We start from the raw sequence: 23,328 nt of genomic DNA on the forward strand, positions 1-23,328 counted from the left end.
TCACTTAGCATAGTAGTCTCTAAATCCATCCAATTGTTGGCAAATGTCATAAAGTCATTCTTCTTAATGGCTTAGTAAGCCTCCATTATATATAGATAACACATTTTCTTTATCCATTCATCTGTTGAAGGACATCTAGGTTGGCTTCATAGCTTAGCTATTGTTAATTGTGCTCCTATAAACGTTGATGTGGCGGCATCACTCTAGTATGCTGATTTAAAATCTTTGGGATATATATCAAGGAGTGGGATAGCTGTGTCAAATGGTGGTTCCATTCCCAGTTTTTTGAGGAATGTCCATACTGCTTTCCAGAATGGTTGCACCAATTTGCCATTCCCACCAAGAATGTGTGAGTGTAACTTTTCCCCCCACATCCTCACAACATTTATTGTTACTTGTAGTCTTGATAATTACTATTCTGACTGAAGTGAGATGAAATTTCAATGTAGTTTTAATTTGCATTTCTCTAATTACTAGAGATGTTGCACATTTTTTATATATTGGTTGACCATTCTTATTTCTTCATTTAGTTCTGTTCAGTTCCTTTGCCTATTTATTGGTTGGGTTATTTGTTTTTTAGGTATGAAGATTTATGAGTTTTTTGGTATATCCTGGAAATTAATGCCTTATCTGAGATTCAGGTGACAAAAATTTTCTCCCACTCTATAGGCTCTTTCTTCACATTATTGATTGTGTCTTTTGTTGTGAGGAAGCTTTTAAATTTGATTTCATCCCATTTTTTTATTTTTATTTTACTTCTTGTGCTTTAGGAGTCTTGTTAAAAAAAGTTGGTTCCTCAGCTGAAATGATCTTCTAACAGATGCAGGGTTTCTGCTCTAATGCCTAAGTCTTTGATCCACTTTGAATTGAGTTTTGCACAGGGTAAGAGATAGAATTTAAATTTTAGTATACTCTACCATATATGGATTATCTGGTTTTCCAGCACCATTTGTTGAAGAGGCTATCTTTTCTCCAATGTATGTTTTGACCCTTGTCTAGTATAACTATATTTACATGGGTTTGCCTCTGTGTCTTCTACTTTGTTTCATTCATCTTTTGCCCATTTTGGTGCCAAGACCTTTCGGTTTTTGTTACTATAGTTCTATAGTATAATTTAAGTTCTGGTATTGTGATGCCTCCTGCTTCACTTTTCTTGCTAAGCATTGCTTTGGCTACTCTGGGTCTCTTATTTTTCCAGATAAATTTCATGAGTGTTTTTTCTATTTCTATGAAGAACATCATTGGAATTTTGATGAGAATTGCATTGAATCTGTGTAGCACTTTTGATAGTATGGCTATTTTGGCAATATTAATTCTGCTTATCCGAGAACATGGGAGGTCTTTCCATCTTCTAAGAACTTCCTCAATTACTTTCTTTAGTGTTCTGTAGTTTTTATTATAGAGGTTTTCACTTCTTTTGTTAGATTGATTCCCAAGTTTGGTTTTTTTTGTGTGTTTGTTTGTTTAGTTTGGTTTGGTTTGGTTATTTTGAATGGAATAGTTTTCCTAATTTCTCTTTCAGCTGAATTATCATTGGAATATAGGAATGCAATTGACTTCTTGGTATTAATTTTGTATTCTGCTACTTTGCTGAATTAATTTATGAGGTCTAGAGTTTTCTGGTGAGGTTTCTTGGATCTTATAAATACAGAATTATGTCATCAGCAGAGATATTTTGAGTTCTTCTTTCCCTATTCATATCCCTTTAATTCTTTTTTATTCTTTTTCTTTTTTTTGCCTAATTTCTCTAGCTATATTTGATTTCATCCTGTTTTTAATTTTTATTTTACTTCTTGTGCTTTAGGAGTCTTGTTAAGTAAGTTGGTTCCTAAGCGGAAATGATCTACTAATAGATGCAGGGTTTCTGGTCTAATGCCTTATGTTGAACACTTATGTTGAACAGAAGTGATAAAAGTATCATTCCTTTCTTGTTTCTGTTTTTAGAGGAAATTCTTTCAGCTTTTCTCTGTATAGAATCATGTTTGCCTTGGATTTGTAATACATGGCTTTTATGGTATTGAAGTATGTTCCTTTTATCTCTATTTTTTCTTGTGTTTTCAAGATGAATTCATGCTGTATTTTGTGAAATGCTTTTCTGCATCAGATTCTTGTTTTTAAGTCTATTTATTTGATAAGTTACATTTATTGATTTCTGTATATTGTACCAACCTTGCATTCCTGGGATACCCACTTAATCATGCTACCCATTCCAAATTTAATAAACTTGATTTTCATGGGTGCATACTAGTGTATTTTTATGGATATATCATAATTTATTTATACATTTCTTCACTATTACACATCAAAAAAATGTATTCATTGAAATAATCTAAGAAGGAGAACAAAGCCAGAGGACTTAATCAGGTTTCAAAATTTTTTACAAAACTACAGTAATGAAGATAGTACAATATTGGTGCTAAGTTAGAATGTAGAACAACTAACAGGATGTAGAGTCTAGACATTTACATGTGTAGACTGAGTTGATTTAAATTCTGCAATTCAGTAGGAAAGAGACAGACATTTCAATAAATGGTGTAGGGGAAATAGAATAATGTTGTGGAGGGAAAAAAAGAAATTGATTCCTCCTCACACCAGGCACAAAAGGTAACTCTAAGTGGATTCAAACCCTAAATGTGATGTCTAAAACATCTAAGCTTCTAAATTAGAGACAACAGAAGAATATTGTCCTGACTCTGGTGAAAAGAAAGATGTGTTAAATAGGACATGAAAATAATTTAAATGAAATTTTTCATAAAATAGACTTTATTAATGTTAGAAATTTGTTCATCAAAACAAATAGGAAAATCACAGAATAGAAGGCATTATTTATAATACACATATTCAAAAAATAACACATATCCAAAATGTATAAAGATCCCCTTCCAAAAATCAATAAGAACATAAGAGCAACCCAACTCCACAAAGGCAAAATACTTGAGTGGGTGCTGCATAAAAGAAGCTATTCTAATGGCCAACCATGTGGAAAGGCACTCAGTTTCATAGCACTTTATTTTCAGGGGGAAATTCAAAATAAAGCCACAATGAAATACCACCACAAACCCACCAGAATGGAAAAATTAGTAAGACTGATTATGGCAAGTGTTGTCAAGGATGAGTAATAGCTAACACTTTTGTGCTTTCGTAGTGTCCTTGTAAATTGGTTCAAGCACTTTGAAAAACTGTGTTTGTTTTTTCTTTTGCTATCAATTAAAACTGTGATTAAATCAATTTTAATTCTAGTATTTGCCTAAGAGAAATGAAAACACATATTCATTAAAGAAATAAACAAAAATATTTAGCAGCTTTACTTATAATGGTTCCAAACTAGAAACAATATACATGTCTTTCAATAAGAGGATGGCTATGCAAATTATGGTAGATTTGTACAATGGAACAAAACACTGGAAAAAATGAACTATGTAAATACACCAAAGAAGAAATGGATACGTGTTTTGAAAGAAGTTAATGAAAGAAGTTTAATGAAATAATCTGGGGGGAAAATGCCCACTATAGTTTCTATTTATATGAAGTTGTTGAACAGCTAGAATCAATCTATGTCAGTAGGAGTTAGGCACTGAAAACCTCTGGGTAATTGATAAAACAGAGGCTTGTGGAAGTCCACTGTATTGGAATGTTCTATGACATGATCTGGGAGGTTTTTCATGTGTATATTTATATAAAAAAGTTCATTGAGCTAAACACTTTAAGATTTGTTCACATTACTGCAAGTAAATTATACCTTTAAGAAGTATAAAAATATCCCCTGGGATAAATAATATGGTAATGCATATCTTTGTGTATAGATCTTAAGCCACATATGGAAAGGCAGTGCAGTGTGGAGCTAAGCATGCCAGCTCTGAAGTCAGACTGCCTGGGTTTAAATTCTAGTTCTCCAAATTACCAGCTATATAAATGTGGGCAAAACGTACCCAAACTCTACTTTTCTTACTTTCTTCCTCATCAGTCAAAAAGGGAACAATAATAGTACCAACCTCATAAGGGCTTAATGAGATTTGACTGTCCTGATACATATAAAGCACTTAAAATAATACCTGTATGTTATTATGTGTGATCAGTTACTATCAGTAAAATTTCTGGGTTAAAGTATCTTGACAATTAGAAAGTTCTTGATACATGTGCAAAAGTTCTTTCCAAATAGTTTTTACCGGTTTACACCTCAATGACCAGTCTTTGGAGGGCATGACAGATAGCTCAATGAAACAAACTATGTTTAGGTGTTACTGAATATTAATGGAAAAAAGCAAGTCCTTTTGGGTAAGCAGCAACCACCTAAACTTGCAGCTTTGGGGCAAGTAAAGAGCAATGCTGAAGGAGGTCAAACATGGTACTTTAAAACTAACTTGCAGTTGTAACTCCTTTCACGGATACCACCTTGAAATTCCTGTTGCACCTTTTGTACTTATTCTTCACTTCGAGCCCCACTCCTGTTGGCTTTTGCTGTGGTTTGGATACGGTTTAATTGTGTCCCTTTTCAAAGGTTCATGTGAATGGAGTCTTGGTCCTCATGGTGGCAGTGTTGGGAGGTAATGGAACCCTTAAGAGGCAGCACCTAGTAAGAGGTCTTTGGGTCTTGGGGAGGCATATTCTTGGAAGGTGGGACTGTTACCACTTGGCAGTTCTTGCCAAGAGTTTTCATAAAGGAGACAATTTTGGTTCCTCCTACTCTCAGCTTCCTGTATGGAGATGTAATCTGCTTACTCCCATGTGTACTGCCGCCATTGCTATCTGCCATGAGCTAATGCAGCCAAGAGGTGCATTCACCAGGTCCATACAATGCCATTTGAATTGTCAGCCTCTCAAACTGTGATCCAAATAAGCCTCTTTTTCTTTGTAAGTTACCCATTTCATGTATTTCATTATAGTGAGAAAAAGCTAACTAATACAACTTTATTTCCCAATCCCTTTCCAACTTTTGTCACTACTTAACCTACCACCTGACAGTGCACTTGACCAACCCAGATTGCTTGCTTCTTCTCCTCTAGCTGCTAGCCCCTGTTTAGCCAGGATCTCAGTGGCCTAGCACTTACGACTCTGCTTACTGGTGATCTTTCTTCCCCACTGGACAGTGAGTGCCTTGAGGACACAAGAAACATTTATCTCTGCACCCTCGAGCTCTAAAACCAGTCCTGGCCTACACTAAATACTTTACAGTTTTGGTGCCCCACCTCATCTGTAGCATGAAAGCACTTATTCTGAGCTGTCTCTAAAATCATTTTTAAGTCTTCCTAAAAAAAAAAAAAATGAGGCAGAAAAAATATTCTTTCACCATCACCCCACCACCACCACTCCTTTCTGGAAGAGTTGCCCAAAAGATGCCAACACATTTGCCTTTTCTGGATGCTGTTAAGGTTGCCACAAGGGAAGGAGATGCCTTACGAAGTCCATATTGAGCAATTTATGTTGGAGGAAAATTGTACCACAAAATATCACAGTTCAGATCAGATTTAATAGACCAATAAATGGTTGCTTAACGAGGACATTTGGTTACTGTTACATTAAGTTTCCTAAGGGACTTTGTTCTGTTCTACCAAAAGACTGAAAAGGGCTATAAAGCCTGGGCCTTCCAAGCTTGATAAAAAGAAAATCAGTCCTTTTTGGAAATTGTTCTTCTTAAGTGACAGTATGAAAACAAGCCTCAAATGTTTTCTTTTCCAGGCACTTCCTTCATGTATTTTGGAGAAAGTTTGGCCTAACTTACAAGGAAACCCCTTAATTGTCCCTTAAAAGTAGAATTGCGTCATTGTGGATAAGACTTGGTGTTCAAATAGCTCCCTGGGGGCTGGGCTCTTGGAAACTCAGCAGGATATTAATTGTAAGCAGACAATTTGTTTTGGATGGTATGCAGAGCACGAAAATATAACTGCTATAGGATCTAGCAATGTATAAGGGAGTTGAAGTCTGATATTTTACTTCTTGGCCCAAGTTATCTTTGCAAGTGATAAACTCACCATCCAAGGTTATTTGGTATCCTTTTGAAAAGCTGAACTTATCAAGTTTTAGATCTTAAGCACCTTGAGGAACAGGTCTTATTCATTACTCTCTCACTAGGGCCTAACATGATTGCCTAGATCACCTGTGCCCAATAAATGAACTGTTTTATAGATTCTAGGACATACTTCTTCTCATACTTTAACAGCTCTGAAATCAGAATGCTTCATATAATCGATGGTATGTCATAGATGAATCAGCTTTTTATTTCTCAGTGATATGTGAAGTTGCAATGCATATTGCAAACAATTCAGCTCAGTGAAATGTGTAATGCAGAGGGCCTTTGGAAAGCCAGATTCAGTGTCAAGTCATTTAATGCATTATTCATTACATCATATGATAGAAAATTCTAAGGTAGGTATTATTGTCTCCATTTGACAGGCAAGGCTCAGGATTGTGCAGTTAATTTACCAGAGTCACAATTTCTTCTTGGGAAAAAATGGAGTTGACCTCAAATTCAAGTCTGACTCTGATGCCTATAGACTCTCCATTAGATTGGAACTTCAGATAAATGTATTTTAGAATCAATATGTTAAAATCTGGGATGCTTCATTGCAGTTTTAATTTTATCTACCTTGGTGATCAACTGAAGCAATAAATGCCATCTCAAAGTACTCTCAAAAGTGGTCAATGCATATCAATGCATTTATATTCTTGGTGACAAAGTGACAGTAACCCAACTCAAACTAAATAAGACAAATATGGGTTTATTGGAAGTATCAATAGATACCTTGAATATCTAAGATGGGGTGAATGTTGAATATACCTTGGTTCCAGAACAATTGGAACCTGAGAGCTGATAGGTTGATAATATTGACAGAGTACTATCTTATCTGAGTTTCTCTGTGTACACCTATATTCTCTTTTAAGGTAGGCCTATGATTTCCACAAAGCAAAACTGTTACCCTTGACAGGTCCAACATGCCACTTCTTAGAACTTCAGGTATTGAGGCAAGTTGATACAACTCTTTCTAACTTAAATCATAAATCTAAAATCCCAAGAAATGAACTCATTGGCCCAGGCATTCATGTATCCCATCTACGGACCAAGCAAATGAGGCCTCAGGTGGAATTCAATTATATTAACAGGACCAGACCCATAGTCTTTATGTGAATGAACAGAGAAGATGAAGGATAAGTCTCCAAAAAAAAAAGCTACCAGAAATGTCTGTAAACTGTATTTATAGAAGATCAGAGAATAACAGCTAAAGTATTTCCAACTGACTAGATTGGTGACAAAATTCAAGATAGAAATTGAAGGGCAGCTAGGATTTGACTGCAAAAAGTGTGAGAAGAGGACTTTCCAGATGTGGAAACAAAATGACAAATAATCTTGTTAAAAAGATCATATCATAACAGAACACATAACTATAAATTGAAATTACTGTCAAAGAGGAAAATATATAAGAATTTAAGAAAATATATAAGAATATAGGAAAGAAGATTTAACTTTGAAGGATCAGGAATGGTTTTCATGAAAAAGTGATGTTCGAGACATGATCCAAGGATGAGTAGGCAAGAGCAAGATGAAGATCAGGGATGCTGCACAGAACAGCTCTAAGCAGAAGAAAAGCAAGTGCCAAAGATCATGTGGTGGGCACCAGGCCAATGCGGTAGAACTAAAAAGGACCAGCAGCTTCTGTTATCTTTCTGGGTTTCATCGAAAGCCCATCAGAGGCCAGTGTGAGGTTGCTCGCTTGTAATCCCAGCACCTCAGGAGGCCGAGGCAGGAGAATTGCAAGTTCAAAACCAGTCTTTGCACCTTAGCAAGGCTCTAAGCAACTTAGCAAGACCCTGTCTCTAAATAAAATAAAAAGGGCTGGGGATATGACTCAGTGGTTATGCGTCTCTGGGCTCAATCCTCAGTAATGAGAGAGAGAGAGAGAGAGAGAGAGAGAGAGAGAGAGAGAGAGAGAGAGCGCCCATAGGACTTTTATGCTAACCAAGTCAGGACATTTACTTTATTAAAACTGTTCTCTTACTGCCTACCACCTAGGGCAGCTCTTCTCAGCTACACTAAGGCATGCTGCTGTGCCACATAAGGCTTGCTGGTGGCTAAAGATATGGACCTTCCCAGCCCTGGGCTCAAGCATCCTCCTCCAAATACTTCAGAGTATGCCACAAAATAAAAAACACTACAATTACTTTTATGTGTGAACTTGATTGGATCTGAGTAGAACAAAAAAGTCAAGAAAGGGTAAATTATCTCTCTTCTTAAGCTGGAACATTCATCTTCTGTTTCGGGACATCAGAGTTCTTAGTTCTTAGTCCTCCAGACTCTGTAATTTATACCAGTGGGGGCTCCTCCCACCCCGTGGAACTCAGTCCTTCAGATTCAGACTGAATTATTGATTTACATCACTGGATTTTCCTGGGTTTCCATTTTGCAAACAACATATTGTGAGGTTTCTTGGAGATATATATGTGTATATGAATAACACATGTACCGTGAAATGACAAAAGTTGGGAAGCACTGAAGCACTAAAATTTAAATATTCATGTCTCCTCTTTAATTTCACTTCCAATTCACCCTCCACAATCTTCCAATTCATCCTCCCCATAAAGAGAAGCATATGGGGCTTAATGATGATCAGAGGCAATACGATTAGCTTTCATTCTTCCTGCCTACTCACTTTCAGATGACATTTTTAGCCACCTTCCTGGTGATATAGACATTTCTCTGCAAGGTCCTTTTTTCCTATGCACATGAGCTATTAAGAAATTTCTATAATATTTTCCCAACACTATCCACAATATCCCTGATAAACAAAATTGTTTTATACCTCTGTTTCTCTGTGTTCTTTACCTCCTCTGGGAATGACTTGATCCAAATCCCTTGGATCACTAGAGCTGAGGGATAGTAATAAGTATTGTAGGGGAAAAAATGACTTTATTTGTGAGCCAAAAGACTAGGAAACCCTGGATCAAACAAAATTTAAATGGTGCCTTTATCTCAGGATTTCTCAGGGTCATACACATGGTGAGTCGCATTGTGGATTTCTAGGAAGGGGATTTGGTATCCTGAGTTTCCCAAAACTACTTAACCACAAAGCCATTGTCTGCGGAACATCTGTGGGACTGGGAAATGCCCCCAAGGTCACAAAGATGAGAATATGTGGAAATGTGGGATATGAATTAAGGATCAAGAGAAAAAGAAGAAGGAGCACAAGAGGGAGGCAGGGAAGGTAGAAGAGGAAAAAAAAAAGAAGAAGAAGAAGAGGATCATGAACACCCCCCTCTCCAAAATCCAGAGATTACCTACAAGTAATTAGTTCCTCCCTCAATTAAGTACCCCAGTGTTGGGTTGTATGTGGAAGGTTAAAAAAAAAAAAAAAGCACATGAAGCAGCCTCCTGCCAGGGATCTGTAGAGTAATCATTTTAGTGGGATGGAGTGAGCCTTTCCTTTTCTACCAGGTTCAGCTGCAGGAAGAATGGCTAGCCCTTACTGGGTTGTGAAGCTGCCTTTTTCTGTAAACTTCCCTTCCTTAACTTGAACAATAGCTCTTCTTACACTGCTTAGAGTTCACTTAGATTCAAAAAGCAGGTGGCACCATTACTTGCTTGTTCTACCAAGACTTTTACACCCACCAAGTCAAAATTAGTGTTTTGATCTCTAAAAACAGCAATTTACACTCATATTTATAATCATGTTTTAGCCACAGCTACCACGTATTGTGCATCATTCTAAGCATCAGGAAAAGTGCAAGACGATGTGCATAGTGAATGTTCAAATAGTGGCAGCAAGGTGATGATAAGTTCTCCTTCATTGTTATCTTCAGGGCTGCAGGCCTGCTCACTAACATGTGGTGTAATTAAGGTCACATTATTATTATTTAAAATTAAGGTTAGCTTGACTCTGACTCCCCTCTCCCTTTTCCTTCTTCCCTTTGAATTGCTGAACTCATCCAAAAGCTGGGAACTATTTCTCACACCTCTCAAGGAAAGAACAGGGGAGTCTGGTCCTTAATAAGAAGCTGTTTTCAGTATCTCTAGCTTCCTGACGCTAAGGAATGGGGTCATCCTCACAGTTTGGTCTTTTCTAAATATGTTCATTTCACCTTCTGCTTGGTAAAATCTTTGCTGTTTGTTTTAGTCAGCTGTTGCATTGCTATGACCAAAATACCCAACAAAAATAAATTAAGGGAGGAAAAGTGTATTTGTGGACTTATGTTTTTAGAGGTTTCAGTCCATAGATGGCTAACTCTATTTCTCTGGGCCCAAGGCAAGGCAGCACATCATGAGGGGAGGGTCCCAGCCGAGGAAAGTAGCTCAGCTTATGGTAAGGTCAGGAAGCAAAGAGATGGAGTAGGGGAGTGAGACCACAGGGAAGATGCACTGGTCTAGGGCACTGCCCCAGTGACCCACCCTTCTGGCCATGTCCCACCTGACTACAGTTACCACCAAGTCAATTCATGCAAATTAGGATGGACCAATTAAGTAATAGTTATCGTAATCCAATCATTTAATCTCTGCTGATTCCTGAGTTAATAAGAACTTTTAAGGGATACCTCATATTCAAACCATAACATTCTACCTCTGGCCCCTCCAAAACTCATGTCTATCTCATATGCTAAATGCATTGAGTTCACCTCCAAGAGTCCCAGAGTCTTCATATTTCCAGGATTGCCAAGTTCACTCCAAGTCCAAAGTATCACCTGATACTAAAGGCAAATTCTTGGTTGTGAGCCCCTGTAAAAATCAAAAACAAGTTATATATATATATATATATTTATATACACAGAGTAAACATTCCCATTCCAACAGGGAGGAATAATGGCATAGAAAGAAGGGATTGGAGCAAAACAAGACAGAACCCCAACTGGGCAAAGAGTTTTCCCAACTCCCCATACAGCATCTAGGACACTTGGCTGTGAGAGGTCATTTACAGAGGGTTTGTTTACCACCTTCTCCCCTACTTTGGCCATGTTGGTTGTGGTGCACATGAGCTCTCTTGTAGCCTGGCTTTCTCCACAGCTAGCAGCTTTTCTTAGCAGATGTTCCATGGAACCAGCATCTCTTAATCTCAGGGGTCTCCACTGTAGCTTTCTGCTTCCTTCTCAAATCTTCAAACATGACCCTCTCAAGGGCTGGGACTCTGGCCCTGCTGCACTTTGCTTGGCCCCCCAGGCCTTCCTCTGAAATCTCAGTGGAAGCCTCCATGACTTGTTCACTCCAGCGTGCTGCATTCCTGCAGAACCAGTACCACGTGGATGATGCCAAGGTCTACTGCCAGCTTACACAATACCTGGGCCCCCTGGAATTAGAGCCTCAGTGGCCTGAGTGCTTCTGAGACTCAGCAAAGTGTGTCTATGTGAAACAGCTTCCTAGGACCCTCTGTGTGAGCAGGGTGCCCCCATGATCTCTTCTCAAAAGGATTTTCTCTTTTGAACCCTGCACTGTGTAGTGGGTGTACACTCACATTCCTGTGGCTCTCTCCAGGCATCTTCCCTGTTGTCTCTGGGTGAAGTGCTTACCATCTCTTTATGGGCTGTAATTTTTTCAGTAAGGAAAATGTCCTGGGGCTGGAGATGTGGCTCAGCGGTAGCGCGCTTGCCTGGCATGCGTGCGGCCCGGGTTCGATCCTCAGCACCACATACCAACAAAGATGTTGTGTCCGCCGAGAACTAAAAAATAAATATTAAAAATTCTCTCTCTCTCTCTCCTCTCTCTCACTCTCTCTTTAAAAAAAAAAAAAAAAGAAAAGAAAATGTCCTTGGCCCTGTTTTACATGTACTTTTCTGGCAAAATTGCAAGATTTTAAAATCCTTTAACTCTGCTTTCTGCTCCTGATTCTCACAGTAGACCTGAATAAATGCTGCCAATCATATCCATGCCACTGCCTAAATGCAGTGCTGTGTTGAGCTCCTGTACCAGGCTAATTAGTCTATCACTTTTAAATTCAGGTTTACACAAAGTCTCAGGAAGTGGGCAAAATGCAGCCAAGTTTCTTGCCAGAATATAACAGCAGTGGCCTCTAGTTCAATTCCCAATTTTCATTTTCCTCTGAAACTTTCGTTTTCCAGCCTTTTGGTTTCTGAGCTCCCATCAGAATCGCCCATTAGCCTCTGCTTACAACATTGTAAAGCTTTTTGAGCTTGCACATCTAAATTTTTCAAAATTCCCCCTGCCCCATGCAAACCAACTCCAAAGGTTTCTGGTCACCACGTGATCAGATTAGTCACAGTAATGACCCCACTTCTCGCTACCAATTTCTGTTTTAGTCAGGCATCATTATGACCAAAATAGGTGACAGGAACAACTTAGAGGAGGAAAAGTTTGAAGGTTCATGGTTTCAGAGGTCTCAGTCCATAGATGGCTGTAACTCCATTGCTCTGGGCCCAAGGTGAAGCAGCACATCAAGAGGAAAGGACCCAGGAGAGGAAAGATGCTCTGCTCATGGATAGATGCATTATACGAGGGCACGCCAGTGACCTAACTCCTCCAGCCATGCCCTACTTGCCTACAGTTACCACTCAGTCTATTCAAACCAGATTGAACGGATTAGGTTATATTGCTCCCAATCCAATCATTTCACCTCTGAACATTCCTGCATTAATATAGGAGCTTTTGGAGAACTCCTCCCATCCACATCATAGCACTATTTTAAGCCCCTTCAAAGCTGCAGAAGATTATTTTTAAGGAAGGACAATACTACTTTCCCAGTGTTGTTCTTGGCTAATGATGCTCCACATAGATGCTTTCAGCTTTCTTCAAAGTGTGCCCACCAGCAGATTCACAGGTCATACACTTGACTGAAATGACCTTTCTATTGTGATCATCTAAGCATAGGTACCAAACCTGGATCATTAATCCAAATGTTCTCATGAGTATTTCTTGTGAGGCCACTATGGTATCCTTTTTGCCAGTAGACTTCAGCTATGCATCTATAGTCAAAAAAAAAAAAAACATAATAAAATTGGACATCCAAAGGAAAGTCCAACCTCAAGGTCGTCTTTCCTGCGCCTCCTGGAATTTTATGCAAATGTGTTAACTGCATCCAAGTGATCCTTTCTGCATAGCAAGGAAGAGAGTCTGCCTAAGCCACAAAGCTCTAGTGTCCATTGCCTCATGTTTGCACAACTCAGAAGGGTCACCATGCAAACAGATTTTTAAATCAAAGAGAGATGACTCCACTAGCTTCCAGGTTTTGTAAATAAGAGTTTTTTTTTAAATGGCATCTTATTAACAAAAAAAAAAAAATGAAGGTTTTTTGAATCTACCTAATTAGTCACACCACTCCATTTAGACCTCTGTTCTTTTTCTATTCTTTTTCTAGCTGACTGGCTCTTTTTCTTCACCTTGGTCTCTTAATGTGAGTTCATACCCTCTGCTTTACTTTTTCTGTCTCTAGCATCTAAATACTATCCCCCAGAATCAACTATGTTGGTGACTCTATAAATATTCCCTTACCTGAGGTCTGTTGGTACCACCTACTAGAGTAGCACTTGGATTGTACAATAGACTTCATTTCTTATCTCTAAATGTGAAAGAGCATCTTCATTTGTGTGCCTCCTTTCATTAGAAACAAAACCTATCTAAAACTGAGCTTTGCTTCCCATAGAAAGCTACCCTGTTAAAGTATCATTCTTTTTCTTACTAAGGCCACCAGCTTCTTGACCAGACCTCAAGTCTGGGATCACCTTGGACCCTTCCTTTCACCTGTTGCTCTACTCTGGCTGGTTTTCTCATCGTCCCATGGGGTTAATGATAGCCGCTACTTCGCAGGACTCTTGTGAAGAAGAAATGAGTTAAAATGTAAAAAGCGCCATAATAGCACCAAGCCTGCAGAAAAGCAGTGAATACAGTTATGATTTTTATATTCAGAAACCAAAATTACTACATATGATGTGGTCTGAAACTTCGTTCTGAAGAAGTGGGTTGGACCCTCCACCCAAAATGTGGTTAGCACGTCAAGAAAGATGATACCACATGTATTCACTAAGAGGGCATGAAAAGGTCTGTTACATAATGAGGCTTTCTGGGGAGAGCAGGGTGACTTCCTAGCAGGTCCAAAATGGCTTGAGAGAGCAGGGAAAGATGAATTGGTTGGAGTTTTATGGTGGTTGAGGGTGGCTGGGGTGAAGGTTCCTGTGGATGGTTTTCCCTTCCTATTGGTGCTGAAGGAGGGGCTACTGATCTTCCTCATCAGTTTGCCCAGATATAAAGAAAAAGGAGAGAAAGAGGATGAGGTTTCAAACTGTCTGTGGTGTTAACAAAGTTCATGGGAGGCCATTATTTTGGCCCCAGAAGACTAGACCAAACCAAAATGGAGTCACTGATGCTAAGTACCATTAATGGAAACAGACCAGGTTTCAAAACCAAACAAAAAAATGAAACAGAAGATTCACAGAAACCAATCAGTAGAGGCCTAGTTTACCTAAGCTAAAGCTCAGAGGGTGTCCCCTATTTAACCCTGGGAAGAAAGTCACTTGGAAATCATGAGTCCTCATTTCACTCCCTGTTCACTGCCTCTGCGGGGCTCCATCAGAACACTTATTCTTTTTTCTAGAATGAAGTGTGGCCTGATTCTAGATTCACAAACTTTGGTCACCTTCTTTAAATTAAAGTTGTTACAATTTGGTCCTTTGACAGCAGTCAAACATTTTTTTTTTAAATGGCATCAGATTCTATTATAGAGCTAATAATGCAGACCTAACCAGTCACCTACCAAATCAGTCAATATTCCTTCGAATTATCTTTAATATCTGTCTCTTCCATTCTCTTCCTGTGGCTCTGGATGCATGAAGACTAATCATTTCCAATTTCATTTCGCACAAAATCTCCTTTCTGACTTTCATTTCTCTGTGTCTCCTTGTCCTCCCTGCCCCAATCCCCATTTTACTAACCTAGGAGCTCAGATGTGAGTTTTCCTTCTCACTGTGAGGTTTAAAGTGTTGCCCTATGTGACATTTTTAAGAATATAGCACAAAATTCTGCAATGCTCTTCCCAGAAAGAGGAGGGGTTGTCTATGTTCCCTCTCTTGACTCAGCCAATGAGGTATAGCAGAAGTGGCATATTATGATTTCCCAGAGTAGGCCAGGAAAGGCCACACAACTCTGCCTAGTTTTTGTAGGATGCTGCCTCGAGAAAGCCAACCATCATCCAAGAAGTCTGCCTCCACCATTAAGCCTGACTTCCTGAGGTCACCTCCTCATAGAGGCTGTGTGCAGGGTCTCCTATTGATGGCCCAGGTGAGCCACCTGTCACAGTCAGCATCTGCTCCAGCCCTGTGAATGAGCCATCTTGGATATTCAGCCTAATCAAGACTTCAGATTATTGCAGCTTCAGTGGGTATCTGACTGCAATCATAAAAAAAAAAAAAAAAAAAAAAAAAAAAAAAAAAACAAGCAACAACTTCACAGTGAGCCCTTCCCAAAAATCTAACCCACAATGTTCTGAGTAAATTAAATGGTTGCTGTTTTACATCATTAATTTCAGGATAATTTGCTATGTAATGTAATAACTGAAACACTCTCATTTAAGCTTTAAAAATAAAACTGTTGAAGCATTATTTTTCTAAAACTTATAAACAAAAATAAAGTGAGCACATGTCTATGTTTAATCTAACTCATTAATAAAGGAAACTGCAGGTTAATAAAGATCATTAGGAAAAAAAAACAAGTAAGACTATATGTGTCTTATATGTGCCAAAAAAAAAAAAAAAAAAAAAAAGAATGTTGGAATAAGACTGTCATGTTAAACCCAGAACTGGTTAATGTCCTACAAGGCAATAAAACCTCAATCTTTGGAGTCATTTTTCTTCCAAACAAAAATAATTTGCATCTGTGCTGGGAAAAAAATCTATAAGTTATTATGTTCCTTCACAAAGCCTGGGCCTTAAAACAATAGTAAATGGTATGTCAAACAATGGTACATTCCACAGAAAATTAAATAATTCTTGGATAGACCTATTAGACAATGCATTCCAGTATGATATTGAAAGAACACACAGCTAACAATTTGTCTGAGTTTTCCTTTCCTTTATTTATTTAATTAATTAAGTTATTTATCTTGCATTTGTGTGTGTGTGTGTGTGTGTGTGTGTGTGTGTGTTTGTGTGTGTTGCTGGGGATTGGACCCAGGGCCTCATACTTTCTAGGCAAGCACTTTACCAACTATATCCCCAGTCAATTATTTTTCTTAACCTGGGGTTGAAAGCAATTGAGATACAAATGGGGTAGTAGTGGAGCTTCAGTCTTGTGACAGAGAGTGGGAAAGATTTATAGGAAGGATGCTATTCTAGGACCTTCAAATCACATCATGCCTTCAGCCACTTCCTTCTTATATTGCCTCTATCATTTAGCAATATCTGTGGTTTTCAAATAGTATGTGGGTTAAAAGGCTAACTGGGTATTTTTCCACTGGAAATAATGGGACTTTTAATAGTGAAGAAGATTATGTGGGGAGTTGTCCTGAATGATGGATTTTCAACCTCTCGTAAAGTCTCTATCATGGAGTAACAATCCAATAGGAAAATATTTTTATGAAAAAGCAGAACATGCCCTGGACTACAGGTCCTCTTCCCAAGCTAACACTTCCTAACGGAGTCACTTAAACTCCTGAATATCTGTTTTCCTGATATGCAAAATGTGGCTAGTACATCTTTTCCTAACTCAGAGCTTTGAAAGTAGTACAGTTCTGTATCCAAGGAAAGGATTACTATTCTGACCTACGTAAAGACGCAAATGGTGGAAAAGAGAAATCCATTCAAAGCAGATCACTGTGTCCATGCAGCCTCCCCTCATTGGTTGAACCAAAAGTTTTTAGGGCAACTAACTCCTACCCATGAAATTGCCTGAATAAACATGTTGTTTTGACATCTACTGACAGAGGTTGCTCAGGAAATCCCCTCTTCACCCTAGCAGTGACTCATGAAAAGGGCTCAGAAAAAAAAAAAAAAAAAGTGAGTTGGGGAAGTCTCCTGGGGCTTCAGCACATGGGGTGGAAAACAGCCTCCAGGAAGGGAGGAAGTGCCAAGGCGGGCTTTGGATTCACACAGGAGTGACTTGAAACCCTGGCTCTACTGAGTGGTCATGTGAGGGCAGGAAAGTGGTGTGTCTTCTCTGAGTTTCAATGGCCTTGCTCCCAAAATGAAGATAACAAAGAGTTGATGGGAGATTCGAAATTGGATATGGAAAAAAATCTGAGATTTCTTCATGTAAAAGATTATTGAGGAAAAATCCAAATTCCCATTGATAGCAGAATGGAAAGTACACGGTGGTATATTCACATAATAGAATATTATCAGCAGTGAAAGAAATAAATGACAGTTATATACACCACAGTTGCTGAATCTTGGCAATATAATAAATATGTGTGTCTCTGTGTATACACACAAATATACTTAGCATAGATGTGATATGTATGTATAATGTATGTGTATTAATATATGTACTAACAGTATATTAAAAGAAGGGGATAAAATTATAACAAATCATTTTTGCAAACCCCCTCCCCCCAAAAATTAAAAAATAATAAGAGTTAGGAAAATAGTTAATTTGGATGATGAGAGAAGGAAACAAGAGCACACGGTAGGGATAATGCCAATGATCTAGTTTTAACGTTTGGTGACAGGTTCAGCAAATACAATATTTACTTTGTTATTTATAAAATAAGAGCCATGATGGGCATCTGTCGTGAACTAAGGAGTATTCGATGTTGTGCAATAACAACACAGTTCAGGCATTCTATAAATATTGTTGTTTCAACGGTCCTTCTTCTCCTGGAGAAGAAAGAGGAGGAGGAGGAGGAGGAGGAGGAGGAGGAGGAGGAGGAGGACGAGTCAAAGCATTTTCTTTTGTGTAATTTACTTTCTTCACATTATATGTTCAGTCCTCTGTCCCCTAATCAAAGGAAAGTGAGAAAACAGGAGACAGGCAAGTGAGAAATGAAAGACAGAGACCAGGCAGAGAACTACAGGAAAGTTTATTTGTCAAAGATGACAAATAAAGGGCATCTCTATAGAGAGGAGAGAGGCTCTGAGATGTATGGATGTTCAGCTTTTGTGGGGTAGGGGTTTGGAGTTGGAGTTGTGGCCCTATGGGGTAGGTTCTGGGGTGCTTGCATTAGGGCTAGGAGAGCAGGATTAGCATGGGACTGGTTTAGGTGGATAGCACTATGGGGCTTCCCACAGTCAAGGGGTCCTGTCCTTCTGGGATTGGCTTAGGGTTACAGTACCATGGGGTAGGGGGTGGGGGAAGTTCAGGTAAAAGGAAGTTCAGGAAAGTGAAACTTATCTCATAAGATGGTGGTTAATATTTAAGATAGCTGCTCAGATGTTGAATCAAGACCCTATACCTAAGCCTTTGGTTATACCTGTCATTGGTAGGTATGCTTTAGGTCTCTGACTTTGTACACTGTGTTGATCACAGTTACTTGCCTCTGGTTTCTGTAATCAGTCCATTCCAACTTCCATTTCCCACTTGCTTTTATAATATTATAGAAGGAAAGGCAGTAATATATTCAAATAATTTAAAAAATTCTATAATACAGATGAGATAAAGTTAGAACCTCGGAGCCTATACACAAGCCCTTTAATCTCACACCAAACTCAGATTGGTCCCTCGACACAACTTCATTCCTGTCCAGTCAAACTGAAGGTCTTGCTGTTCTTCAAAGACATCGGGAGCTGTTGACACTTCTGTTTCAGCCTGTCTGGAACACTGCCTTCATCACCTTTTTTCTCCTCTTGGAAAATTCCTTTTCTTCTTTCAGAATCACACTTCACGTGTCACTTCCTCTGTGAAGTTTTCCTGAACACCCACAGGGGAGGTCATTGCTGCCTCCTCCAGGTGCCTATATTATTTGAAAAATGGCACCATTACAGCCCTGAAAACAGTTACTGAGATTACATTGGGTCCCTCTAGCACCTACTCTGATACCTACTTTGCCTTTGAAGTATCTGGTATAGACTGTGGATAAATCTGAGTAACTGAGAGGTTGTTATATTAAATATTTCATACCTCTTCCTTTTGATGGCAACTCTTCCATTGTGTTGTGTCCAACACAAGAGCCAAAGAGATAAATATTCAGTCAGGGAGGCTTCTTGGAGAAAAGGGTTTTATGAGGAGCCCTGAAGGGTAAGAATATAGGAAGAGGCATCCCTTCTGTTGACTCCGTCAGTCTCTAGTTGATTTGCTGTTTTTAAGATTAATTATTAGCAGTATAGGTAGCATTTCCATATCCTTAAACATTTTTAAAAAGTTTTATTAACACTTAAAATTGTACATACTTATGGTGTTTTAGTCAGGTTTTTCACTCCTTTGAACAATAGACTCAACCAGCACAACTGTAGAAGAGGAAAAGTTTATTTAGGGGCTCATGGTTTCCGAGGTCGAAGTCGATAGACAGCAGACTCCGTTCTTCAAGGCTTGAAGTGAGGTCGATCATCATGATGGAAGAGTATGGAGCAGCTCACTTGATGATTAGAAAGCAGAGAGAGAAAGACTCCACTTGCCAAATACAAAATATATGCCCCAAAGGCAGACCCCCAATGACCCACCTTCTCCAGCCACACTCTCCCTGCCTTCAGTTACCATCAAGGAATTAATTCACTGATTGGGACAAAGCTTTCATAACCCAATCATTTCCCCTCTGAACATTCTTGCGTTGTCTCACACGTGAGATTTTGGGGGACACCTAAAATCCAACTATAACATACGAGTACAGTGCAATATTTCAATACATGTCGATGATGTGCACTGATCCACTCTGGGTGATTAACACTTCCATCTCCTTATCATAACTTCAAGCCTCTCTCCTCTAGTTATTCATAAACCATATAATGGGTTATTGTGCTGTAGAACACTAGAACTTATTACTTCTACCTAACTGTGTTTTGGTTCCCATGATCCAATTTCTCTCTGTTCTCCCTTCCCCCAGCCCTTCCCAACCTCTAATAATTACTAGTCTACATTCAGATCAACTTTTTTAACTTCTAAATGTGTGAGAGAATGTGCAGTATGTATCTTTCTTGTCTGACTTATTTCTCTTCACACAACATTCTCTGGATCTGTTCATTTTGCTGCACATGCTATCTCTCTTGATCTCCACCCAGAAGACCCATCTCCATCCTAGAAATAGACTCCCTGGAGTCCCAATAAGGGAGGAGATTACTCCCTGTGAAAGAGTTTCACAGGAAACACACAAACAAACACTTGTAGGCACACCTTTGGGTGGCCTGGGAAAAATTCCCATAGGGGGAGTGTTATAAGGGTTTTGGGATTTTGTGTGTGTGTGTGTGTTTTAAATAACTCTAGCCTAGTGAAATATATTCCCTCTTCTGAAAATGTCTGTGGATGAAAGGAAAGGGAAGTTAGCATAGCTAACTCTGGTTCTAAGTGAGGTCAGTTAGTGAATGCATTGGAGCCCCTGTTCAATGAAGCGCAGGTGCGGATGCTGCAGGACATGGAAGACAGATAATCTGATGTCGTGACTACAGAACAGGATCTGGAACTAGACCTGGGCACAAGCCTGTTCCAGATCTCTAGGCAGATTTCCATAGACAAATTACTGTATGATTTGGACTACTTCGTTTATCACTGATTAAAGGATAAGGAAAACATCACTTACCTCATAGGATTGTCGGATTGTTGTAAGATTAAATAAAATGTAAAACCAATCAGTACATCAAAAGTGCTCAGTAAGTGCTGGGCAACTGTGACACACGCCTGTAATCCCAGCAACTTGGGAGGCTGAGGCAGGAGGAGTGCAAGTTCAAAGCCAGCCTCAGCACAAAAAAGAGAGGCACTTAGCAACTCAGACCCTGTGTCTAAATAAAATACAAAATAGGGCTGGGGATGTGTCTCAATGGTTGTGTGCCCCTGAGTTTAATCCCTGGTACCACTCCCCACCAAAAAAAAAAAAAAAAAAAAAAACCCAAGTGCTCAGTCAGTGATGGCAATTACTATTATTTCATTTCTCTGAGTCTCTTTTCTGAAGGAAAATAAAGAGGTGAGAGGCAGGAAATGTTTGCTGCTTCACAGAAAGGTTGATGAGGAAGTAGTTACTAAAAATATTTAGAATAGTATTTAGTATAAACTCATCATGCAATACATAGCTGATCAAGAGAAAGATTTTAAAAATGAGGAAAATGATCTGGATTGCTTAAGTTTTTTTTCAGGGGTGCAGCACTATTTCACCAGCAGGAAGGATGGACTCATACATACTTCAAAATCTGACTATAATTTTAGTGGGCTGCTGCATTATATAAAATGTGGGGTCCTTGGCTGTTTAGGCTTAAAATCTTGATTGAAGGTTGGAGGAGGTTAGAGGAAATGGAAATTTTGTGAGGGCAATTGTCCTTTCCTTTATTTTAAATGTGTTAAGTCCATTACTCATTTTAAAACTCAGTCAGCTGCGGCAGGCACAGCCCTAAGTGTAAATTAATAAACTCCTTTGGTGGAAGAAACAGGAAACAATGGCAAATATTTAATCTTTCCTCTTCAAAGTTGGACTGGTTTATTCACTGCCCTTTTTGAATGTGCTATTGATTTTAAGCCCCCTTTGGCCTTTTCTTTTGATTAGAGCTAATGGAAATGGCCCCCCATGTCCTCATTTTCCATTCTTCAACCTGCCTGGACTTTTGCCTCCAAAGGTTACCATTGCTATGAAGTAATGTAGTTTGTCATCACCATTGAGACAGATTTATTCAGGGTTCTCTCCCCACAGATGTCTGTAAGCAGGGTGAATCTGACATCCAGGATTGTCCACTGGGGTTGGACATTACATTTATAGTATCCAAACCCAAAACGAAACCACAAAGAATCCTCAAAACAAAAAAATCCACAATTTTAGATTTAACTAGAATCAAATGACAGTATTTTTCAAGTGATTGTTCCAATGAAGGCAGGAAAATGCCTCTGAAGTAAAATAATTAAGCATTGTCTTGTCACAAATAGAGATGAACTTTGCTGAACTCAGCTTTGACTCATTTGCCTTGCCCTGGAGTACTAAAGTTAACCTTACTTAGCATCCTGGATTGGAGAAAATGTGCAGATTCATGGAGGCACAACTACGGTGGCTTAGAGGGATATATAAACAACATTTATGTATTCATGGCAAGCATCAAAGATTGATCATGCACAATATCGTATGAAATAAAAAAAGATTGCTACTACTAATAGGCTGGGATTGCCATTTCTGGCATTCTAAGGAATGTATTTGGAGAATACCTTTGTCATCATCACTCAAAGGCCTCTTGTAAAGGGGATATCCTAGTAGCTTGTTCCATCTTGGGACTAGAGAACTTTCTTATATCAAAAAGCCAAAAAACTAGACCTTTGGAACTGATTATTCTCATGGGGTCCCGCAGAGCGTATCTAATTCTGCTTCTACTTGACAGATATTCAGCGGCTTCTTTAATTAATTGCTTTACTTATATTTCTGGAGCAGTAACTATATCCTACACACCATGCCAGACCCTTGGGGCATTGTGATGATCAAGATAGTTCCCCACTATCCCAGAGCTTGAATCTCAGCATGGAAGAGATTTGACAGCCGTCTTGATTCTTCTGGTCTACGTAGTCACTCCCAGTTTCCTAAATACTTGCATAAAGTTTCTCTGCTTCCTCAGAACTTTCTCCGATTGGTCTATTACCTATTCAAAGGGTGGGCATAAATAACACAAGGAGAAGAGCAAGGCTTGTCATTGCTGTCCTTTCAGATTAAGTACTTTTCCCTGTGAGTTTCTGAAGTCTTCCTGCCAATCATTTGATTTTCATTTGATTCCACAGAAAGGTTGATGAGGAAGTTGGCATTGGAGATGAGCAATGCCCAGGCAATCTGAAAGATGTGAAGTAGAGGTCAGACTCATTCTGAGTCCCCTGATAGTCAGTGGCATGCCCTTTGTAGGGGATTCTTATATAGAATTGAAACTCTGTACTTCCAGGTCAAATAAGTCTAGGTTCAAATCTCAGTCCTGCTATTTACTAATTTAAGTAAGCGTAGGCATCCAATTGGTCGTGTTGGGGCATGTTCAGAAGGATTCTGAACTTAGTTTCATGCTCTGATAGCTATTACTATCTTGAAGTTCTTAATAATTTTTCAACAAGGTGTTCCACATTTATATTTTGTACTGGGCCCTGAGCATTATGTAGTTCATCTTGTTAGTACTAACAAGTTTCTTGTCTGAGTCTTAATGGGGAAAATGCTACCTGCTCCACAGGTGAGCTTCACATGAGGAAGTGAGGAAGTACATCATCAGTGAGCCTACCTGTGTGAGTCAGTGGCTTGTTATTTAAATTATGTGCATGGACTATTCTGAATTTAGTGTATATTCTGCCAAAGTGAGCCCTTCTAAATTTTGTATACCATTAAT

This window comes from Urocitellus parryii, chromosome 11 (assembly GCF_045843805.1).
Source record: "Urocitellus parryii isolate mUroPar1 chromosome 11, mUroPar1.hap1, whole genome shotgun sequence".
NCBI classification, from domain to species: Eukaryota; Metazoa; Chordata; class Mammalia; order Rodentia; family Sciuridae; genus Urocitellus; species Urocitellus parryii.